Below are 22,817 nucleotides of genomic sequence, written 5' to 3' on the forward strand. Positions count from 1 at the left end.
TTGACTTGCAAGGGGCCACTCAACAGGTCTGTGGCAGAACCAGGGGTAGAACCTATTTATCTTGAGTCCCAGTGCTCTGCTCTAGCCACTAGGAAAAACTGCTTTTCCTGAGCTTTCTGGTAAAGGGACCTGAAATTTGATGATGATACCTTCCTCATTTATTTTCTTCACTCGCTTTTCAGTTGTAATCTTCCCAGGTTCAGTGGAGGCTGTTCAGACAGCCTCAGCCTCCAAAGGAAAAGTTAAAGAAGGGGACATGGGAACACACTATTGCAACTTGCTTCCTGGGCAGACACATTGCACAAGCCCAGAGGTTTTACTTTCCAACAGCTGCATCCCGCTGCTCCTTGGGGATAAACACAACACTTCAGAAACATCCTGCCTACAGACAAACAAGGAGGGTCTTTCTGTTCTCCTTGTAGGGTTGCCAACTTTCCTGATGGGATTTGGGAAGCACTTTACAGAAAAAAGGGTGGGTATTTTAAGTGTACCTTGTACTGGTATTACTGGCCAATTATGTTTAGAGATTATTGGAGTACAGTTCTATATACTTGTGATACTTTGAAATCCACAGGCCTGTTCATATAAGCAAGGCTTGCAGGATCATGGATTGCCTCCCTGGGCTGCAAAGCTTTCTGCTTCGGGTTGTGAAGGCGAGCCACAAGTATTAGGCTTACAGCACTCTGTCCTGAGGTCCTTGCTCACATCAGATGCCCATTTATATTAGAAATGGGCCTTTATTTCTCTGGCCTCTGAATAGATCATCACAACCCTTTTGTGCTGATATTAGTGTGGCTCCAAGTCAAACAGGAACTTCATCAATAAGGTGGGAACCAGAGCACAGCAGTAGCTATCCATAAACCTTAGAAATTATTTGGAAAAGCTTCTCACAGATCCCTATTTGCATGATATTAAGAAGTAAAAATAGGTATTGGTGTAAGCATTCCTACAAGAGCCATCCATGTAGTCACTGGATTGGTTTGGGAGTAATGACAGCAGGGAGAAAATTAACTGCTAAATATGCAACATGCATTGCAAGTTATAAGTATCAAATATTCCAAGCAATGGACCCAGGATATTTTAAGGGTCATTGGTAAACTGTAAATGGAGCTATGTTCACATAAACCATGTGCTGAATAACTTCAAATTCATAATAATCTGATCAAGGTGTAAATCATTTACCAAGAGAAGAAAATATGGAATGCATTGAACAAAAGGCTTCTTGCAAAAAGCTGAACTTTCTCCATGGAGAAATCAAATGAAAATAATGAAATAGAAGATGATAGCAAGGTTACAAGAATAACACAGTCAGATTTAACATCAGCCAGCTAATGACAAGAGGCATGTAGAAGTCAAGACTTTAATGTTTTAGAAGCCCAATACTTTGAAGATATGGGGTGAGGGAGGACACAAAAGGCTAAACACTAGCCTGGTGAAATCTTTTTATTCTGCTGAGCTTTTCTGAGCATTGCTCAAAGATGAGAAAATATAACAAAGGGGGATTCAATGTATTACAAAAGTCCTTAACAATTCATTATCCTAACTTCATCAGTGACGAGACTGGGATCTGGCAGACACCGTTCAGATCTAGTGTGCATTTAGTCAAGTAGTAAGAAACAACACCATTCTACTAATCTTTTCACAAACCTTTCATATAACAAAGACTTATTCCCATGATTGAGCCACTTAAAAGCGTTGTTCCACCAAGGTCCATTACCTCAATATTATTTTTAGCTTGCTATTCTTCTAATCCTTATGTTCAGTCTGAATAGTTCATTTTCCTCCTTACTGTTTTCGCTTTTGTAAAATGTCAGACTTTTATCTGGATTCACACTGGAACGTTACAACTGACACACATTTCTAATTTTTGAAGTCTAAAAACCTGTACTGTGCCTACCCTCTGAAAATTTCGGAATTGTAATTGTTATGTTATAGCTGTGGAAATGATCTGAAGTAGTAATACAGAAAGCAGGAGGTTGCACTCAATGACCTCCTTAGTCTTTTCCAACATTATGATTCTATGAACTGTGATAGTGCAATAGATGGCACGCATATCTTAGCACCTGACCACCTGGCCAAAGAGTACCTGCAAGGGGTACTTCTGAGTGGTGGTGCAGGTGCTGGCGGACCACAAGGGCTGTTTCACCGCATGTCATGGTTGGAAATGCACAGCTTTAGGAATTCAGGTCTTTTCAGAGAGGGGCAAGATTGAACTTTTTTCCCAGACCAGAAAATTACCATTGGAGATGTTGAAATTCCAATAGTTGTCTTTGAAGACCCAGCCTACCCCTAGCTCCTGTGGCTCATGAAGCCTTACACAAATAGCTTCTGTATGAAAAGAGATTAAGAAGTCTGGGAGTTTTTATCATGGGAAAGAGGCAACTAAGTAGGGATATGCTCTCTGGGCTATTTCGCACCTCTACATATGACCTATAGCCCTCTGATTTTGTTTTTATTCCAACTTTGAATTAATTGCAACTTTTCATTATTATCTCATCTGTGCTGTAGTCACTAACTGAAAATTAATCTCCTCCCAAATACATGTGCTTGAATATATCCTGGGGCCTAAAGCCATTCAATCCAGGTTTCTATTCCACTGAATAAAAGCCTAATCACCTGATCATTTATTTTTAATGAGGCATATTCATTAGCATTGCTGCTTTCCCATCAGCATGATTCCACCTCGGGTTGGGTACACTATTAGTAACCTCACAGAACCCATCGACAACACAACTTCTCAGTGCTTCAGGCAAGCTGCATACAAATCTTAAACTATGCCCAGATTACAGGGATTTGTTGAAAGATGTTGTCAGAAGATATCTTCTGACAAAACTTCTGTTGACAGATCATGGCCAAATTGCCAAGCAGATTGCAGGAGCGATCTGCTCCATCAACAGAGTTGCCGGACTGCCCGGCCCTGCTCTCGACAAAATGGCCAACCAGAAGCACAGCAGACAGGGCTGCCTGTTGTCTTGGAAGCCCTGCCTATGGACAGAGGTCCCCCTGTAATGTTCAGACCGGTTTTCTGTTGACAGATCTCTGACAGAGGTGTCATTCCTCGTGGGGAGCGGAATACAGCTGTCAACAAAAGTGCTGTAGTCTGTTGCCTTACTATTGACAGCACGCCTTGGGAATCTGGGCACCCCCTGAGTTTTGTCAGCAAAATGGTAATTTTGCCAACAAAACCCTCTAGTGTGGACATAACCTTATTGTCAATATTGGGCCATTCTGGATGGTGGTATTGTAGAATAGGATAGATACGTTTTTCAGGAATCCTAACCACCACTGACAACCTGAGTGTCAGTAATCAATTTTCACAGAATGTGATGTAATTGAATGTACATCTGACCCATGATTTCCAGAATCCCAATATCTGAATATGAGAAGCTTGATCAAGGTATCCTGCATTTTACCATTATAATTCAGTCATTCCCCAGACTCATGTAATCCTTATGTCCTCTGCACATCCTGATGTTCTATATATAAGTAGAGCTCTGGTGGATATAAAATGTGTATCTGCATCTGCAAAAATGGGCTGCAGATATCTGCATCCACATTTGCTGAAGCAGATACCTACTTCATATCTGTGGGTATCTATGGATTTGCAGGGTTCTAGATATGAAATTTTATATTTGCATCCATAGCCACAAAAATGAGCTGTGGATAACTATATCTGCAGATGGCCTTGGCTATAAAGCATATCTTCAAAGATTTGCAAGGTTCTATCTATAAATCTTACCAATATAAAGAACCAGCCTTCTCTAGACTAATGTTCTCTCACTTTCAGGTAAGATGAAATTCCCTCCCTCCCACCTCTCTCTAAAACAAAGCTTGCCACCATATTTTATTTCTCAAGACAGAATGCTGCAGACTGAGAGACCTAGGCTGCTGCTTTCCTGTTTGGTATGGACCAGTGCCTAAACATGCACCTCTGATCCAGAATTCTTTAAGGAGAAATACCACCCCCTACCATTGATTCAAGTTTTCTTTTGTTTCTGATTCAGGGAATCACTTAATGCTGATAAATATGTTACAACAGCAGTGTATGATTAGGGAGGAGTGAACTGGATGAGATAAAACACGCCTGGGGTGAGCCAAGTAAACAAGAACAGGTCTGAACTTTTGCCTGACATTATTCTCACAGAGAACCATGTTTGAATGTCACATTGAGTAGTGGGTGGAGAAATTTAAGAGGAAAATTATGGCTAACAGGTTTTAACAAGTGAAGGCAAAAGATTGGTATTAACCACAGTTACAGAGAAATAGAGTGAAGGACTTTGAATGCTCTTAGCTCCCTGGGACAGATTATAGTCTCATGGGTTTGGACAATGAAATAAAATGTTTTCCAATCATATACTAAGATTGCGAGAGCCAGGGCCTGGAAAGGAGAGCCTTGAATGCACAGTAAATATAAGAACCACAGGAACAAAGGATTTCTTCCATCAGATCAGAGCATTAATAAATCAAGTCCTGGATCATGCTTCCAGTAGCAGTCAACTCCCATTTACTTCAGAAAGAGGAAGTTCTGTGGCTGGGTTAGACAGGAGTCCAGACTAGATTATCCTAATGGACCTTTCTGCTCTTAATTTATGACCCCATGACTTTGTGTATTTCCAGAATTCTCGTAGCCAACTGAACCGTAATTCTGTGGGGGAGAAATGTTTCATGAGCCCCATCCCATTTAACTGCCAAACAGATCACACTGCGGCTAGGTTTCAACTTTTTGCCTTAGAGAAGAGCCAGCAGTAGAGGAGATCTGTGGTATGACAAGGTCAAAATAGGAAATGAGCTGGCATCCCATCCAACACCCGTCTTGCTGGTAGCACTAGTGGAGATACACTGGTGCTAGAGCAATGGTGAAAGATTTCCCAAATATTGCCAATACTGTTTGAGAGAACATGAAGAACCACTGGGATGTGGTGTTTCTTTTCAAGGCAGTGCACCACTCTTAATGTGTCTCCCAGGTTCTACTGGGCTTTCATTCATGGATTACAAGGCCAGAAAAGACCATTGTGACCATCTAGCTTGCCCTCCTGCTTAATGCAGGTCCCAGAACATGTCCAAAATCTTCATATTATCCCAGCAGACCAGTTAGAAGAGCATCTAATTTTAATTTTAAAAAATGGTCAGTGATGGGAAATCCACCATGAACCTTGCTTAATTAATCTGTTAAATATGTGTGTCCTATTCCCCATGTGGAATTTGTCTTGCTTCACCTGCCAGAACTGGCTGTAAATAATTGCAACATAGGATTTATCCCAACTGAGAAGAGGGGAGGGAAGAGAAGGAGAAATCCTCCTTATTTATTGAAATTTGCCTTTCCTTTTCAAATGGGAGGAAGCGTCCAATAAAACATTACATTTCCCATCTCCTTCTTGCCACCTTTTAGGACAACCCTGCCAGTGTGTCCCTGAGAGAGTCAAACAATGGAATGAAATGTCATTTTTTTTGGGGGGGGAAAATACTGGATAACTTTCTGCCCATTTGTATCATAAGAATTGATTAGCAGAGACACAGGGTTCAAGGTTTAAGATGACTGCTCCAGATCAGGAATTCCTCCTCTCCTCCATGTTCAGCAGAGCACAGATGACCATATCTATTCTATCTGTCTAGATGTGTAAGAGTGAACAGGATGTTCCCTGTAGTGTAATTCCGTTAAGACCACAAGGGATGATTGCTGCTGGAAGCAGGATACTGGAACTAATAGACAAGTGCTCTTATCCTGAGTGGCAAATCCTGAGTTCCTAGGAGAAGCCAGCTGACAGGAGATGCAGGAGCCATCAAACAATTCCAATTCCATCCAGGATCCAAGTGGTGCCCTAGGATTGTAGCTCCAGAATATCCCACTGTTTTGTTTAGGAGCTTGAAACCAAGGGGTGTGTTTGCACTGACTGGAGTGGGCTTTGAACCAGGCCAAAGGGAATGCATCCAATTGCAGTGCTTGCTCACTGGAGGAACATCAGAGATGTGTGGCTGGGTGAGTAGCTAAATAAAGGCAGAACTGAAACACAGGAGGCTCTTTCGAAAGTTAAGTGGGGTGGGCTGAATGGGCCAGTTTATGATGCCTAATAGGAAGCATGTCCAAGTTATCCCACCTGCAAAGCTGGGGCATCCTTAGTCATGAAACTGAGGCTCAAGTGAGGAATAGAGATAACAAAAAGGATGCCCTAAGAATATATTAATGGGAGTGGTCTGTGAAATACTGATAGCTTTGGCAAAGGAAAGGGGATGAGGGTGAGGTGGCTTGGATGAAACACAAGCTCACAAAGGAGTACAGATTATCTCTCCCAACACTCGCACACCCAGACACATAATCCCCTTTGATGGATCCTGAGAAGCAAGACAGGTCTCTTTTTTCCCTTCTTTGCTCCCTTGGTTTCTTCCCCCTTCACACAGGCCCTGAGTTTGCTGCGGCACAGAGACATTTGTTAATGAGAAATGCCAGGTTGCATTTACACAGGCCTCCTCCTCTGGTGTAAACTGACATCAATCCAGTGATGTCTGGCTGATTTGTGATGTGAGAAAGGCACTGTTGGACCTGGACTCAGCTGGCCACCCCTACTTGATTTTTTTTTCACCATATTAATAATTGAGGGGGAGACTAAAAACTCTGAATACACTTTGCTGATGCTGTCAGGAAAATATTCTGAGTCATTTGCTCTGAGCTGACTTTTTTTCCCTTTACTGGAGCAGGGGTTTTCCTTCTTTAGCCATAAAACGGCATGCAAATACCTTTGTGTGTGTGTGTGTGTGTGTGTGTGTGTTTCACAAGCTAACCCACGCTCCAGAGGGACTCTGGAGACTGTTCCTTTAATTCACCAACTGAAAGGGGGAAAAAAAATGTGGAAAGCTTGCCTTGAGGCATCCCATTACAGTGGAATGAGACAAGGATCAGGACTTCTAGCTCTGCTATAAAAACCAGGCAGAAGCTGGCTGCTCTGACCACAGTTTGCCTTACTGTCAAACATCTCTCTCTCTTTCTCAAACACACAGATTGTAAGACAAGAAAACTTTTTCTCAGTTTTGACAGGACTGCAACAAAGTGGAGAGCCGGTTGCTGACTTTTACATCCTATTTATTTCATGGAGGCTGCTTGTGGTAGGACCTAATTCATATCAAAGCTTGTAAGGTAAGTCTGCTTCACTACAAATTTGTTAAATGAATAAAAAAAGCAACATGGAAAAACCCTTGGGAGCTTTTTCTATTTTGAAGCGTGCAATAATAGTATGCGCCTGAGTGAACTCTACAGTGACTGGTTTTACTCAGTCTGAACTGCCAGAAGATCTCATCTGGGAATGTTTTTTTCACAAATGTGCATGTGTTCAGTCTGTTTTTATTTTCCGGTGGGTGATATAATCAGATGAGCTCTCAGTAGCATTGGCCTGAACAAATGAATGAACGAATGAATGAGTGTTGGGATTCTTGAGTGCTAGATCAGTGGAGACAGACAAAATTGGGCTGATAAGGTAGGTATAAAAAGAATGAGTGACTGGTTAAAGTGGAATTCTTCAGATCCACTTGTCTACTCAAGTAACTAAAGGAGTCCCCCATATTAAATCTCACCCCATTCTAATAATTCTCATCACTAGACTGTTAGTTATGAAGTGAAAAGAGTTGGAAAGTTTTAATTTTTAATTGGCCATTTATACTTGCAATTCCACTATTTTTCTTTCCCTCATCATCTCCCCCCTGCACCCACCCAAGGCTTCAATTTCTTCCAGAAGTACAATGACATCTGACTCTGCACTGGGGAACAAAAGAGACAGACAGATACAGATGGTGTTTTATTATCAAGTATTTGAAACAGTGGGAAAGGGAACTCCAGGAGAGAGCTGTGAAATTTTGTAGTTCAGTAAAACCAGGCCACTTATGGTGCTAACCAGTTATTTTTTCATGTTTAACCAATTAAGTCTGTATATTAGTCTTGTGACATTTCTAGTGGTGGTCTTGTTGACCAAAATCGGTAGGACTGACAGATTACAATAGTAGGCTCTGTGTAATGGCTGAAGACTATTTCAGAATTTTCTTCAGTTGAGCATTTTTCAGTGTTTTCCTGATGGTACCTAGTTAATGGGAAGAACTGGTTTTCACGGAGTCTTATCACCTTGACAAAACTTTCATTGCACTGGGCAGGTAAAAAGTTATGCTCATGTTATCTGGCATAAATGGAAAACCAGGACACATTTTTAGTGAACTGTAGACACACATTAGAGTGGCACAAGATATGTATTCATTACCAACTCTTCATTTATATAGATGCTGGAACAAAAGCCAATACTCCCCAGTTATTCAATGAATGGGGCAGAAAGCCTGATACAATATCTTCCCGCACCAAAAAATCATTTAGCAAATATATATCTTTTATGAATGTTCATTTTCAAACTTCTGCATTTGCTGGAATAAAATATCAGAGAAGGAAACCTATGAGTACATATGTTAAATTAGTTAGGAAAAATGGTCTATCTAGCATGTACAGGATGCCTGTATGTGCACTGTAATACTTTAAGACCAGAACCTGTGAATCAGATGCACTTTTTGATGCCCAAGCCAGTGTAGGAACTCTTTTTATAGCAGAGAACTGAACAGATCTAGATGTGGAAAGAGTTTTCTCTTATGTATGTTTTGATTTCATATTTCTAAGCAATACATCTTAGAACTCTGATTTTTTTGATCCAGTCAAAGTGCTCAATTCAAATAAACCAGTCTATCATCTTGGCGATTTTCATTGGTTGTGAGTTTTGGACACATTGATAATGAGGGAGTTCATAGATAGTGTCTTGCTGCGGCTCTTCCACCTCTCCAGTATCAGCCCAGTAAAGAGCTTGCATCTGAAATGAACATGGGGATTAACAGCTGTAAAAGAGCAGAGTAAGAAAGGTTTATTCAAAGGACTTTATCCTGCCCACACTCTCACTGGCCCCTTTGCATTCTGTGTCAGTAGCAAACTACTATGCATGTGCCAGATTTTCTTTTCATTAATTTATTCCTATGTCTCCATTTCAACCTAAACAAGAGATTTTTCTAGTTACCGTACCACTGCTTTTCAAGCGATGGAAGAGCCCTATCATCCACAGAAAAGAATGTGTCCTGCAGCTTAGACCACAGTCTTGTCTACAGTGATGCTTGTGTCATATTACACATTACATATTACAAGAGGCACCAGACAGTACATATTGCTGAACTAGACTCTATAAAGTGAGACCAAAAAACACTCAGCCTTTCCACTGAATTAGTGCTCCTAAATGGCCTTTAAAATTTGACTCAGAAGCACTTCCCAAAGTTACTACAACTTTGGCCAGAGTGCAACTTTTGCAGGGAAATCCCTTCTTCTCCTAACCCCTCCAAACTCTGGCTAGACTGTCGGTCCTCTCCCTTCCCAAAAATAAATTGCATTTAAGCTTAACTATCATGTTACTGGTCTGGGGTTTCTAAAGGTGTTTTAAGTTAAGTTAAATGGTGGTGGCTCATTCTTGTTAAACTTGCCATTTATTAAATCCCTATAATAAACCAAAGGACTCTTTCATGTTGAGATACTTTACCAAGACTGTGAAAGCTCTCTTGATTAAAGGTATTCTTTCACTTAGGGATAAGCAGGACCAGATTAGATAGCAACAAAAGCTATACTTCTCAGGGTTGGTTACATACTATCCTTGCCTCTGCTGTCTCATAAGGAAGACAAAATATAGAATGAAAATAGATTTGAAATACTGTAGAGGGGAAGTCATATTAGTCTGTAGCTTCATGAAAAACAAGCAGTCCGATAGGACCTTAAAGACTATCAATTTTATTTATTAGGTAATCAGCAGTCATGTGTTGGACCCACTGATGAAGTAGGTATCATCCATGAAAGTTCATAATCTAATAAATAACATTGTTAGCCTTTAAGGTGCTACAGGACTACTTGTTTGGTTTTGGTTGGTTGTTTTGGGTTTTTTATTTAAATCCTGGAGTAGTTGCAAGCCTAAAGTTTAGCAACTTTGTAACCTCAAGGGATAGCATTGTGTGAAAATAAGGGCCACCCACTTACAGCTGCTTGCTACTCTTCTGATATTACATATAGTGCCTCTAACACATGCCCTGGCTTGTATGATTTTGACATGTAAGACCCATTGGATGAAAAGGTATATTGGAAAACACTAAGTCTTAACTGGGTATTTTGGATTGCATGAACAGGCAATGGAGAACATGAGTTTTTATCAGTTGTCTGGTGTGTCTCTAAGAATACATAATGTCATCTTTGTAGCACTGATAAGTTGACAGGTGAGTTAACTTTAAGTAGAGTATAATAAAACTTCATACTGCATAAGATCTCTTCTTGGACTAAAGTGAAAGAGTTAGCTGGTTTCTGATAAGTTACTGGCTAACCATTTGTCTGCCTTACAAACTTAACACACAATGAAATATAAGATGCAGGGAGGTTGAAAATTACCCCTACCAGAAATCTTGGACTTGATACATTCAGCTCTGGCCATAAGCCATAAAGACACTGCTAAGTAAAGGACCAATGACGGTTTTAAGAGTCAATAGCTCATAAACCTGCAGGGTTAGAAATGCATGATTTATACCACTGGATAGTTAGCAACTCCATCCTCCCACTAGCAGAAAACATTTGTTTGAACTCTTGCAGTCAGAAAGATACTGGTCTATAAAAACATGTTCTGATTTACCATCTTGTTTCCCCCCACTTACCTAATTTAAGCTCTCATATGGCTGTTTTTTTCCCAAGCAGCACTGTCTCAAGAACTGAGTTTTCACAAAAACAATTTATAAACGACATAAGCTTGAAGATATCATAAAGCACTAATACCTAATCCTACCAGTTTTTCAGATAATAGCTGCAGTGTCATCACAGAAAGCATGTAACAACTGAAGCAGAGAAACTAACAGAGATGGGCATCAGAATGACATGATCTTAAGAGCCAGTTTCACATCTTCTCCCAGGGTTACAAGACAATACAAATCATTTCAAGACTTGTAAAGTTTGTTCCTAGATTTGTGCCGGAAAAGAAACTTGAGTCCCAGGGCCACGGAATGACGGAATAGGGAATAGCTGCAGGTTAATACTGAGCTAGGAGATCTATGGATGGAAAGAACTTGCAAAGGCCTAATTCAAAGCCCACTGAAATCAATTATAATGGCCAGTGGTGTTGAAGGCAGAAACCATGTATTAGGGCCTGGGTATTACTGTTTCAAGCCGGGGGTGCCACAGAACCTCTATGGCAGCACCTATGACCAGTGCCTTCAGTGAACTTTGTAACACACCTCTTAAGCTGTTGTTGTTATCACTACATTAGTTTGGGTTCTCTGTGCTACTTGTTGCATATACGTTTTGCACTAGTCCCTGTCCCCTAGAACCTTACAAATAGACAAAACAGAAACATTCTTACTACTGATGCTTTAAAAGCAGCTTGTTTGATTCAAAGGAAAGAAGTGGGCAGTTCTTTGATATACTGCTGTGCTATTTCAGGTTCCACTGAGCTGTGGGGTAGGTACAGATTAACCGCTCCATGTAAATGAAACACTATCTACTTGTGTGTTCCGTGCTCCAACCAATCTGAGTTGAAATTAAATGCCTTCCGCATGTGGGAAAAGTTAATAACAGGGCATTCTTCCAGCAAATAAAATGCCCTGGAAGGTGAAGGAACTGAAGTGCACCATGCTTGGGATAGGAGTGAATGGGAATTCTTTGGGACAAAGGGTATCTCTCAGCCTAGCCAGGTATTTGGATCTATAAGGAAGGAATATTGTGAAATCCATAGAGCTGTGCAGGAAAACAATTTTATCTATGGTCTTTTTCTAGCAGTAGTTTGGAGAAAAGTGATTTGGATTATATATATTAAAGGTATAGAGAACGTGAGCTGGGAGGGAAACTGAAAGGACTGGGCTTGTTTAGTTTAGAAAAGAGAAGACTTAGAGGGGACATAACAGTGGTTTTTCAAGTACCTAAAAGAGTGTAAAGGTGGAGAAAGGAAAATTGTTCTCCTTGGCCTCTAAGAATAGGACAAGGAGCAGTAAGCTTAAACTACAGCAAGGGAAGTTTAGGTCGAACATTAAGAAAAATTTCCCAGCTGTCAGGGTGGTTAAACACTGGAATAAATTGCCTCAGGATATTGTGGAATCTTTATCACTGGAGATACTTATGAGCAGGTTAGATGTCCATCAGGGATGGCCTAGATGGTGTTTGGCCTTTCCATGAGGGCAGGGGACTGGACTCACCGACCACTCCAGGTCCCTTACAGTTCTAGTATTCTATGATATTCCATCATATTTAGATGGAAATAAATACATCTTATTAGGGTTCCTCTCTGAGTCGTTGACAAACTCCAGACCTCATGGCTAAGAAGCCAAGTAATATAGGGTCATATTCTCATTTGGTTTAAATTTGTGTAGCTGCATTGACTTCAGAAGAAGTAGGCTAAGTCACATCAGCTGAACTCACACTGTGCATAATAAAACACAAATCAGATATTGCTCCTTGGGCTACGGAGCCAATGGAAATGACATCTCACCTACCTCTGTCTCCAATATATATAATAGGCTTATTTGTAAGTTGGATTCATAAGACAAATTCATTCCCAGTTGACTCAAACATTAGAAATAGCCTCAAATTCACATCCTTAATGGTATTGCCACTGTAGTTTCAATAAAACTGATCTTCCCTGTTGCCAAGTTTAAGAACTTCTAACCAGAAAATCCCTGTCTGCAAAAAGCCTGTGACATTTTATTCTTCAGAAAAAGGAGAGTAACCTTGCCAAGTTTGCATTCAGTCATCCATCACGTATTAGCCATTCTTCCTCAGCAATAGGGGAGCTCTGGTGCATACGTATAAAGATTACTCACACAGAAAACACTTTTATTTTAACCAGAACTTCAAGGAACAGAAAGGAAGCTTTCTTCAATTCACAGAGCCGTTCAGTTTCCAAACTCCTAACAAAAATGATACTGTTTCATGGCTAGAAAACATTCGTTTTAGCAGTTGACTAAAAAGTCTATGGTGCTGGAAAAGAATTAATTTTAATAGAGATTTAAACAAAATGTTAATTTTGGAAATAGAAAAAGATCCATTAGGGTATCTGTTAGATACCTAGTCCATCCCCCTGTTGAACATAGGTCTAGCAGCAGATGAACTAGGTATATATTTAGACTGAGGTTTAAAAGAGGGCTCATGGGCAGGGTCCTGAAAACACTTATTTTCCTTTGAAAATCATTGGTGTAATGGCCCGATCCAGCAAAACACATTACAATTCTGATTCATCAGAGCAATTTAAGCACAGGCTATGATCCTTGCTGAACTAGGGAATTAATCTTAAAGTTTAGCTTGGTGAGCCTGATTCTTATTTACCCTAATGCCTTTTGACACCCCTCTGTAAAACAGTCTTAGTGGGTGGAATGTTTTACACTCTGGTGCTCAGGCCTCTCAATCTTCAGGTGCTTGGGGTTGCTTCCCTTCACACCCTCCCCCTCCAATGGAAATCCTTATGGTTAATGACATCTCTAAGGAGCCCAATGCTGTCATACTTGACACCAGACTGCTTTCTAGGAACAGAATCAAAATTTCATTTCCACAGGGGCTCACAATGACGACAACCTCTTGATAGCTGCTCCACTACCAAGTCTGATATAACGAGTCCAAGATCCAAAGAGTCTGACATTCCAAAACGGTTGGAAATGGATTTCCACTTGCCTGGTCATTCTCAATCTGACTCCAGTCTGGATCCTGCTTCTGGAGCTTTTTCCCTTTTCTGCTGATCTTATTTTACTGGTTATATTGCCTTTGATAAAACACTGCTATGAACATTTTGGGAAAGTCAGTTTGCACCTATTAGTCATTTTGCTTTGGTTTGTTTGGGATCTCTTATGTCCAGATAGTGAACCCTTTACTCACATTGGTGATCAGTTACGAAAATACACCCTTCCCCATTAGCACCACTCAGAGTAATGGCCCGTCATTATGAGTAAGATATTCATAGTCTGGCTCTACATTAACAGTATTCTTTTAAAGGGATGGGCCCTGATTCTCAAGTACTCTAAGGCTGCTTTACACTGAAAATATGAAGGAGCCTCACAGTGGACAAAAATATAACTTGAAAATGATGTATAAACTTTAAAATCTAAGATAGGTGCAAAAGACTGGTGTGAATGAGAATCAGGATTGCAGTGTCCAGGAACAGACTTCAAAGTTGAGCATCTACACACACCCTATTTCAAAGTTAAACTGGGAATGGAGTAAGGACTTAAACGTAAGGGAGCCCAACTTCTAAGTTAACTTTGAAGGAAGGGAAAATGTGTGCAGAAACTCTGCAGGCTACTTTGAAATCAACTTCAAAGTTATTCCTACTGTAGAGACACCCCTCGTGTAACATTTTGCTACTTGCATTCTGAAGAAACTGCTGCTCGCCCAGAATGCAGATGCCTAAGTTGACTTGATGCTGATCTGACCTGCTTCCATGAAAGGCAGGAGTAACATGAAGGAATTACGCCACTGGAAAGCTCACGTGCAATAAGAACTGGTCTGCTGAATGTTTTCTGGTGGATAGAACATATTAAGCCGGTGTTTCATCCACTTCATTGTTTGTTTGAGGCTCATTTTATTTCTGCATGCAATGAAAGGGATTGGTTTTTCTGCTGTTCAATCTGGCAAATTTAGACTGCAAGACACACTCCCTGTTGATTTAAGTGTGTTGACTTCAGTGGAGATCTGTTAGCATAAAATTAGACCCTGCCTGCCTCCTCAGGTTGCACAGCTCAAGTTGAAGTCAGACCAGCTCTTGCATGGACAGGTCCCTGGTCAATGTGCTAGAGAGAATGGGCCAGGATATTCTTGGGAGGATTCTCAAATCTCCTTTTAGTGCAGTAGAGCCTCAGTTCATTGACATTCCAAACAATGTGCAGTATGTGGTGGTCGGAGCAGAGGTGGCGTTGTACTTGCTGGAGTTGACTCTACCTCCTTCCTATCGCTTGATTTTTTTTTTTTGCTCATAAAATAGAGGGTCTAAGGAAAGATTTAGGACTTCACCTTTGTCTTCCAAAGAAACAAGTTCTTGATTTCATGATCATTGACAGAAATAGGCCAAGCAATTATCTTCTAGGAATTACTTCTGTGATGTCATGTGTGTGGTAAAATGTGCATGTTCCTGCAAATGTAAAGTGCTAGTACCAAGGACAGAGGATTTCTCATCTGGGGTGGAATGCAGGCCAAGTAAACCATGAATTCTTTAAAAAGTAAGGGATTGTCTCAGAGGAAGGTTGCTTGCTGAATCCCTCAGCAGCTAGTAAGAGGAAGTCATAAGCCCCTAGGGGTTGGTAGGAAAGCAGTAATATTTCATGTAGCTTGGAGCAGTGTACGTTTCTGATGTGGTTGGAGGGAAGCATCATCCCAGCATGTAATCTGCAGAGTTGGGATAATTATGTGGCTAAAAGAAAGCAAAATTACAAACTGCAGTACAAATAACCACAATCATTATTTAAAATATCCTTCTGCCTCTGAACCAATTGCCATCTCAGCCACAGAGATAATTTAAACGCCATGGCTTTTTTCAGGTCAATGCACAAGGAGGCTAATTGTGTTCTCTCGCTACAGCTAAGTCATAAAGAGAGAATACTACTCCGTTTGCCTCTATATACCAAGATTCTTCCACGAAGAAAGGAAATGGAATGTTTTGCTTATAGAATGGGGTAATAGACAATTGCACGCTGTCTTTGTGACCCCAGGAAGTAATTTAAAGATCCTTAGTTAAGTCCATCCATGGGCACTGCATTGGCTTAAGTGGCAGTACTCCAACAAATGAACGTTGTGTCCCTGTGCTTATGTAATACTGTTCACCTTTATACTCCAAGCAACATGTATTTAATATATCCTGGCTGCAGGACTTGATAACATGGTTCTTTATTTTCATAAGAGCCTATGTCATATGAAATAACAGACAAGATAAGGCAAATCTTTGACTGGGGTTAATTGAAGGGATGAATTTGGCATGTTGTATAAATAGGCATAACCTCCCCTTTCTGCAAAATGAACATTCGTTTAAATATGAATAAATATTATGTGTTGATGATTTCACTGCTTTACTCCCTCAGTGTAAACTTTAGTGTAATTAGTTATTTTAAAACATTAACTGTTTTCACTGTGATTAAAAATCAAAATCAAAAGTGAACACATTATTCGTCAAATTATATGCACCTTTTCACCACTGTAATTCTAGTGTGTTGCAGCTGGCTAGTGCAAAGTCATTCCAGATTTACACTACTGTCTCTGAGGAAAAAGGGCCCCTGCAAATCTTAGCATGCAGAAAAAGTAATCAGACACCTGAAACATGTAGAAGGTGTCCAACTTGAAGCCCTTTCAGTGACTACTGCTGCTCTGTGTTTCTAGGTGCAGTGTTTCTCAGCTGAAGTATATAGTGAGATGGTTGGTTATGGTAAATCTTGTTCACACTTGTGGGATAAACTAATCAGTTTGGCTTGGAAGAAATCCTCTGTTACAGCACATGCATAGGGCACTGTAGGTTTAATTGCTTTCCTCTAGAGCTGTGATACTCAATTGTTCTTTACCGTGGGCAACTTACAACAGGTCAGGGAGAGTCCACATGCAATACATATGTTCTCTGTTGCAGTGATACTGCAAGGAAGCATGACAAAGCAATATTTTGTCAAAACTGGGGACAACAGGAAAATCAGATTACTTTCATACAATGAGGATAGCTGTTTATACCCTTATTCTGTATTTTCTTCTTTTTTTTTCCTCTATATTTTCCAACATCTCCTCTTAACTTCAGCCCCAACCATCCTCCAGTTTGCCAGTTAGTACCTTTTGGCTATCTATCCCAAACCATGTATTTTCATCTGTAAACTTGACCATGATTGCATTTATACCAAAGAAGCACCCATGAAAGAGATGTATTTGCAGTACTTGCTGGCTGCCTCGCAAGCCAAGCAAGTGTGTAAGTGGGCACTACTTCAGAATTGATTCATGTGACATTCAAAAGATGCCAGGCAGGACCACAAATGCGTTTTGTGACCAATGCACCTCTGTGGGCTATTTGGAAATAAGATGCTCTAAGTCCATGAACCTGTTGAACAACTTCCAATCTGCATCACTAAGAGAAATTTTGTTTGGATTGGGTGGACATCATACTGTGATTAGAGAAGCATGAGTGGGCACCCAGGAAGTTTCACCTTTCTTGATTTCTTTCATGTATATTTTGGTTTTGGCTTAGTGATAACCTTCATCCAGTGAGCTCAAAGGGTGGCAGAAATGTGAATATGCTGAGTTTTGAGACACCATTATGAGGCATTACGTACATCTTGTAGATGGCACTGCTGAGCAAGGATCCAATGGTAAAGTGAGTCAATTGGCAAGATGGTGTAAGTTAAAGAAAACTGCTTCAGAAATACTTTGTTGCATTTGCCGTCATGTAAATCTGAATGAAAACAAATATATATGTATATATATGTAATTCACATTTTCCCCAAACCGTTGAAAGTTAAGAAGCTGTATATTAAAGCATGGAGCATTTTACCTTACAGACTCCTGTTAAGTACACTTCTTGCCATAGTTTCATATTCTGGCCCATCTGTCTGTGAGAGGCCCTCATCTAGAGGGGAGGTGAAGTTTAGGAAGATTTAACTGACATGCTAATAGAAGGGAGCTTTGCTTCAGTCTAACAGAATAAGCCACTCACTCTAAATTAGTGTATGTTACATATTGGGCATAGGGTAAGAAGAACAGCAGCTTAAACTCCTATTTAGTATTAGTGGGCCAAATAGTGCTCTCATTTACCTCAGTGTAATCTTAGAGGCACTGAGACCAAGTCCTAGGGAGAGTGAAGTCTCTGAGCCAGGGGGCTTTTAGCTCAGGTGGTAGAGCACAGGGCTTAAACCCCCATGGTCACAGATTCAATCCCTCCTGCTGATGACCAAGGTCTGTTGGCCTTACAAGTGGGGGTTTGTCTGGGCTGAACTGCTGGAAGATATTAAATTGAGGACATGCTTCCTTAGCTGAGGGCCCAGAGGCACAGAGACTAGGAAGAGTGAAATATCTGCTCTGAAGTCTTGATTGAGAGCCAGCTGGCTTTTAGCTCATGTGGTAGAGCCCAGGGACTTTATTTTCTAAAGTTGCAGGTTCTTTCCCTCCTGCTGACGACTCAAGTCTGTCGGCCTTACATCAGTATAAATTCAGAGTAGCTCCCAGAAGCGTAAATGAGAATTGAATTATGCAGTTAGTCTTAACTTCTCTGGGCCTAATTCAGAACTAATTCAGTGACTTGCCAAGCATCAGGCAGCAAGTCAGCAAAAGAACCAGGAACAAAACACAAAAGTTTTGGTTCTCGGCTTCTGCTTATTTGTCCTGAAGGAAAAAAGCCCTTCTGGAATGTGTGAAATGGATTGTTGAAAGTCAGTGCATGGCTGTGGAAGAAACAATGGCAGCTCTGGAAATGAAACAGAACTATATATTTAAAATTTACGTAAGTTGCTCTGAGTAATACAGAAAAAAATACAATTGGCATTAGTCTGAAACTGTCTGTGAAGTACTCAGAATAATTCAAAGTGAAGCCACTTATGTTCACCAAAAATAAATGAGCCCCTGCGAAAATGTAACCTGGCAAAGAAACTTTACAGTTTAGAAATCTGTAGATCTTTTGCAGCCAGGCATACATCTTTCCTAAAGAAAGGAGGAGAAAGCAAGAGCAAGTGCTTTTACCATTAGGAAGGGTTTTATTAAAAGGTATAGACTATAGGCTGGATTTTGCTGTATGATGATCAAACGTTGTTTTGTCTGACAAAGGTTTTGTATTGGAAAAAGGTACTAGTCTGGATTTTAGCTTCCCTCAGTGCTGCTTATGGGCCTGAGTCCGTATTTAAGAATTATTCAGGCCCATACACGTCTGCAGAAACTACGGGATAAAACTGATTTCTGTGCTGCAAATGCAAGGAGCAGGAAAGTTTTTTATAGTGGGAGACAAAACAAAAGGAAAGTGCAAACTCAGACTTCGTTTCCATGGAGTCATGTTGACGAGGCATTATTTGTATAGTTCTGCTTCCAGTTTGAGACCAGAGACCTTCACCATCTCCCCCCACCCGCATCAAATTTGTCCCCTTGCTGCTGTTCCCATTGCTGATGTGCAGTGATGCTTCTAATCTATATTCTTTGTCACAGCTGTATCTGCCAGCTGTGTTTTTGCAGCCCTGGAAACTACAGCAATAATGGCGATTGCTTTTGCAGTTTTGGGAGGGATGTACGTGTGGGGAAATAGTATTTAGAAAATGCATAGTCCCCTCTTTTTATTTTATTTCTCTTAAATTTGTAGCAAACTGTTCTACTTGGCTGAGTGCTTTGCACCCTGCTGGGATTCTGAATGTACTTGGAAAGCCCCCCACTGACATGCTTATTTTGTTTCTCTGTTGCAAGTTCCTGTTTCCATAAAATGATGGTCAAATAACCAAGGCCTCTGCAAAAACCAAGTTCATGCACAGACTGGATTTCATGTTAACCTGGGCCTCATTTGAGGCAGTGGGAATTACAGTGAAAGAGAAAGATGGGGTTAGCACTCCCCTTGTTGCTTCCCAAGTTTCCAGATCTCAGGAATATCACAGCAATCATATTCTGTCCCCTCAAACGGGGTGGACAAGGTGATTTTTTTTTTTTTTGTCAGGTCCTACTTTTCATCACTTTTGGAATTAACTGCCCCTGCCCCCTGCCCTAACCTGTCTAATGTTACCCAAATCGATGGAAATTTCAATTATAAAAAAAAACAACTTTTGCCTGGGGCGCCCCTTATGAAATTTCACAGCCCTCAAGGGAGCTAGACCCCCTGCTTTGCATACCCCTATCCTAAACATCCAGGCTGTCATGTCTTGAATGAAAACTCCATTGCAGTTTGAGCTGGACGTTATGTTCTTCTTTACTTCTGTCCAAACGCATGAAACATATCAGCTGTTTCACAGTGTATAACATCACTACGCAACACTAAAGCTGCTAAGCAGCTGATGTGTTTCACTGTAGTCAGGGTGCAGTTATTCTTACGTTCAGTTCATAAAGATCTTGGGCATTCTTTGAGATCAAAGGCATTGTGTAAATGTCAACTATTAGCTCCAAATAAAAACTTTGGATTTTATTCCAGCTACAAATTGTCTGCAAAGGCTGTAGGATTTTATCGTGATCACTTCTTCCATACATTTATGTTTTGGTAGTCTGCTGACCACATGAGCTCCAAACAAAGTCTTTGATCTAGAATCGTTCCACCAGAAATTCTAAATCTAGGTAGCTTCTTGGTGTTTTGTCTGTTCGTTTTCTCGTTAGCACTTCCTTCCTGATGCAAAAAATAACCCATTCTATAACTAGCGTGTTTAGGGGGGAGAAAAAAGTTTCCCTATCAGGGCAAGCAGACTCCAATTAGTCTAATGTGTTTAATTGCTGGCATTGCTCCAACACTTCTGCATATTACACAGTGCCTTTCATGTGAGGTTCTTAGTGTACTTTACAATCAATCATTCAATCGTTAAGCCAAGTCCCCCCAACACTTTGAGAATTTGTAAATGGTCAAAATGAGATACATTGATTAGTTACCCTGTTAGAGGAAAATAATATAGAAGTCAGGAATCCTGAATTCCAGTCCTCTGTTCTAACCATTAGACCATAATAACTAAAAGGGCTTAAATGTTTCCTGCAGCCCAGTGTTCCCCCCAAGCTGAATACTTGAGCAGGTACCAGGAAGAGATTCAAACGCTGCACAGCTGATTAGTACCATTCCCACAGCCAGCAATGTGTTTCTGATGGTGGTGCACATATACACATGCTTTTGTGCATATACCCAAAACTTATTCTGCGTGTGGATGAAAAAAATAGAGGGAACACTGCTGCAGACCCTGCTGACACTACATAGAATTCAACTATTCAATACATGGAGGCAGCTTTATTCCTCCAGTTATGGTTGAGCAGACACTAGTTGGGAAACTCACGTCTATGGTATTGACCAGTGGTAGCCTGCCTGAAACTGAAGAACTCAATCCACCTTTAGTTCAGCTCATGTTTTTGCTTTATAATGACAAAAGAGGCCTCTTCATCACCCCACAACCTAACTTTAACTGGGGTCTTAACATTTTTCTTCAGCTCCACTACATGTCAGTTCAGCTCCAGTTTCCATTGCATATTAATTTTCAAAGCAGTTTGCAACAGACCACCTCTCAGGATGCATTTGAAGTGTTTCATCCTGGAACCTTGGAAGAAGAGCTGGGAGAAAAAAGTATCTCTAGTATGTGGCCTAGTACATGTCACATTATCCTTTGTTACAAAACAAAAAAAGAGAAAAGAGGGGGTTGGAATAAACTCTTCCAGAACAGATACCCTGGGCTCATCTAAGAGTGTGAGTAGGGAGAAGTTTAGGTGGTTGCATAAGGTTTATTTTCGTTGCTTGTGGGGATTGGAAACTACAGCTGTGTCTACACTACAGAGTTTTGTTGACAGAAGTTACTGGCTGGACATGTTTCCTGACAGAAGCTCTGTCAACAGAATGCATCCACACCTAACAGAGGGTCTCTCTGTCAACCCAGTCTGTTGACAGAGCGATGGGCAGTCTGGCCACTCTCTGGCAGAACAGCCATCCGGAGGCTCTGCAAACAGAGCTACCTGGCAAACTGGAAGCCCTCTCTGTTGACAGAGGGACCCCCCTCCTCAAGTGTCCACATTACCTTTTTTGTTGACTGAATCTGTCAACAAAGTCATTATGCCTTGTGCAGGAGCAACTTAACTCTCCCGAGAAAACTGCTGCATTCTGACAACAGTTTCTTGACAGAATGCATTTGTAGTGTGGACACTCCATGAGTTTTGTCAACAAAACTCTGTTGTGTAGACACATCCTATGTCTGAGCTGGTTATTTGTTCCTATTATTCTCTCTCGTAACCAAGAATCTGAACCAGGAAAAATTCATATGTTTTGCTTTAATTCATGTTTGGGGCTTTACAATACTTGCAAAGATAGTCTTGTTTTAATAAAAAAGTGAGGCATGGGGAATTGTTCAACTAGTACTGATTAATCCTCTGTGTCCTACAGGGGCTTAAAACTACATGCCTGGCTACAGATACATTGTCAGAGGAGCTCACAGGTCCCTGCTTTGTTTGTTTGTTTGTTTGTTTTGTTTTGCGGGGGGGATTGGTTTGTTTGTTTGTTTTTTTAAAGTGGGGTTCTCTTTTCCAAAGAGTTGGAGAGAAATAACAAGGAGGTTTGGGCTTTTTTCCCCTCTGGAAAGACATTCCAAGTGATTTCTTTCCTGAAAAAGGGTTTCTGGGTTTTTTTGGTACATTTGGTGGCAGAAGCCACTGACTGATTTCAGAAAAGAATTAAGTTAGGAAAACTTTTCTGTCTCTGGAAACTGCAGAGACAGGGTCTAGCAGTGTTTTATTTGACTAGCCATCCCCCATTACCTGCACTCAAAGTGCAAGTGTGGGGAATCAGCCATGACATGTATGTTTCTGTACAGCAAAAATGATGTGAATGCTTCTTCCTGTCCTGCACTCTGTTCCATGTGTCATAGCAGATAGATGGACACTGTATTCCTAATGCTCAAGTCAAAGTTCAAAGATCCATGTCTCTGTTTTCAGTATGGAAGTAATCTCCAATTTGCACACACGTAATTTTTATTTCAGGTACATTTTAAGGTCTTGATTTATAAAACTGAAGCCAGGAAGCAGCAAGCAGTTTAAACCATTGGGGCAATCTCTTCATTGAGGATAAATCCACACAGTTCCCATTCACTTCAGTGAACCTATACACATTTACACCAGTTGAGAATTCTTAGCTGTTGAAAATCTCTGGCACTCT

General features: G+C 40.7%; 1 protein-coding gene across 13 annotated transcripts in view; it reads left to right on the top strand.

The window, feature by feature from the left end:
* Positions 1 to 6,939: 6,939 nt before the first annotated feature.
* The window catches only part of TNC (tenascin C), a 103,771-nt gene continuing 87,893 nt past the window's right edge, over positions 6,940 to 22,817 (top strand). For 8 of the 13 annotated variants that reach the window (XM_075015810.1, XM_075015811.1, XM_075015815.1 and 5 more), the window contains exon 1: positions 6,940 to 7,129. The gene's annotated coding sequence lies outside the window, so the exon portion shown is untranslated. The remainder of the gene's footprint in view (positions 7,130 to 22,817) is intronic. The other 5 variants (XM_075015819.1, XM_075015817.1, XM_075015821.1 and 2 more) reach the window with 3 other exon arrangements.

Source organism: Carettochelys insculpta, chromosome 21 (genome assembly GCF_033958435.1).
Source record: "Carettochelys insculpta isolate YL-2023 chromosome 21, ASM3395843v1, whole genome shotgun sequence".
In the NCBI taxonomy this organism is placed as follows: domain Eukaryota; kingdom Metazoa; phylum Chordata; order Testudines; family Carettochelyidae; genus Carettochelys; species Carettochelys insculpta.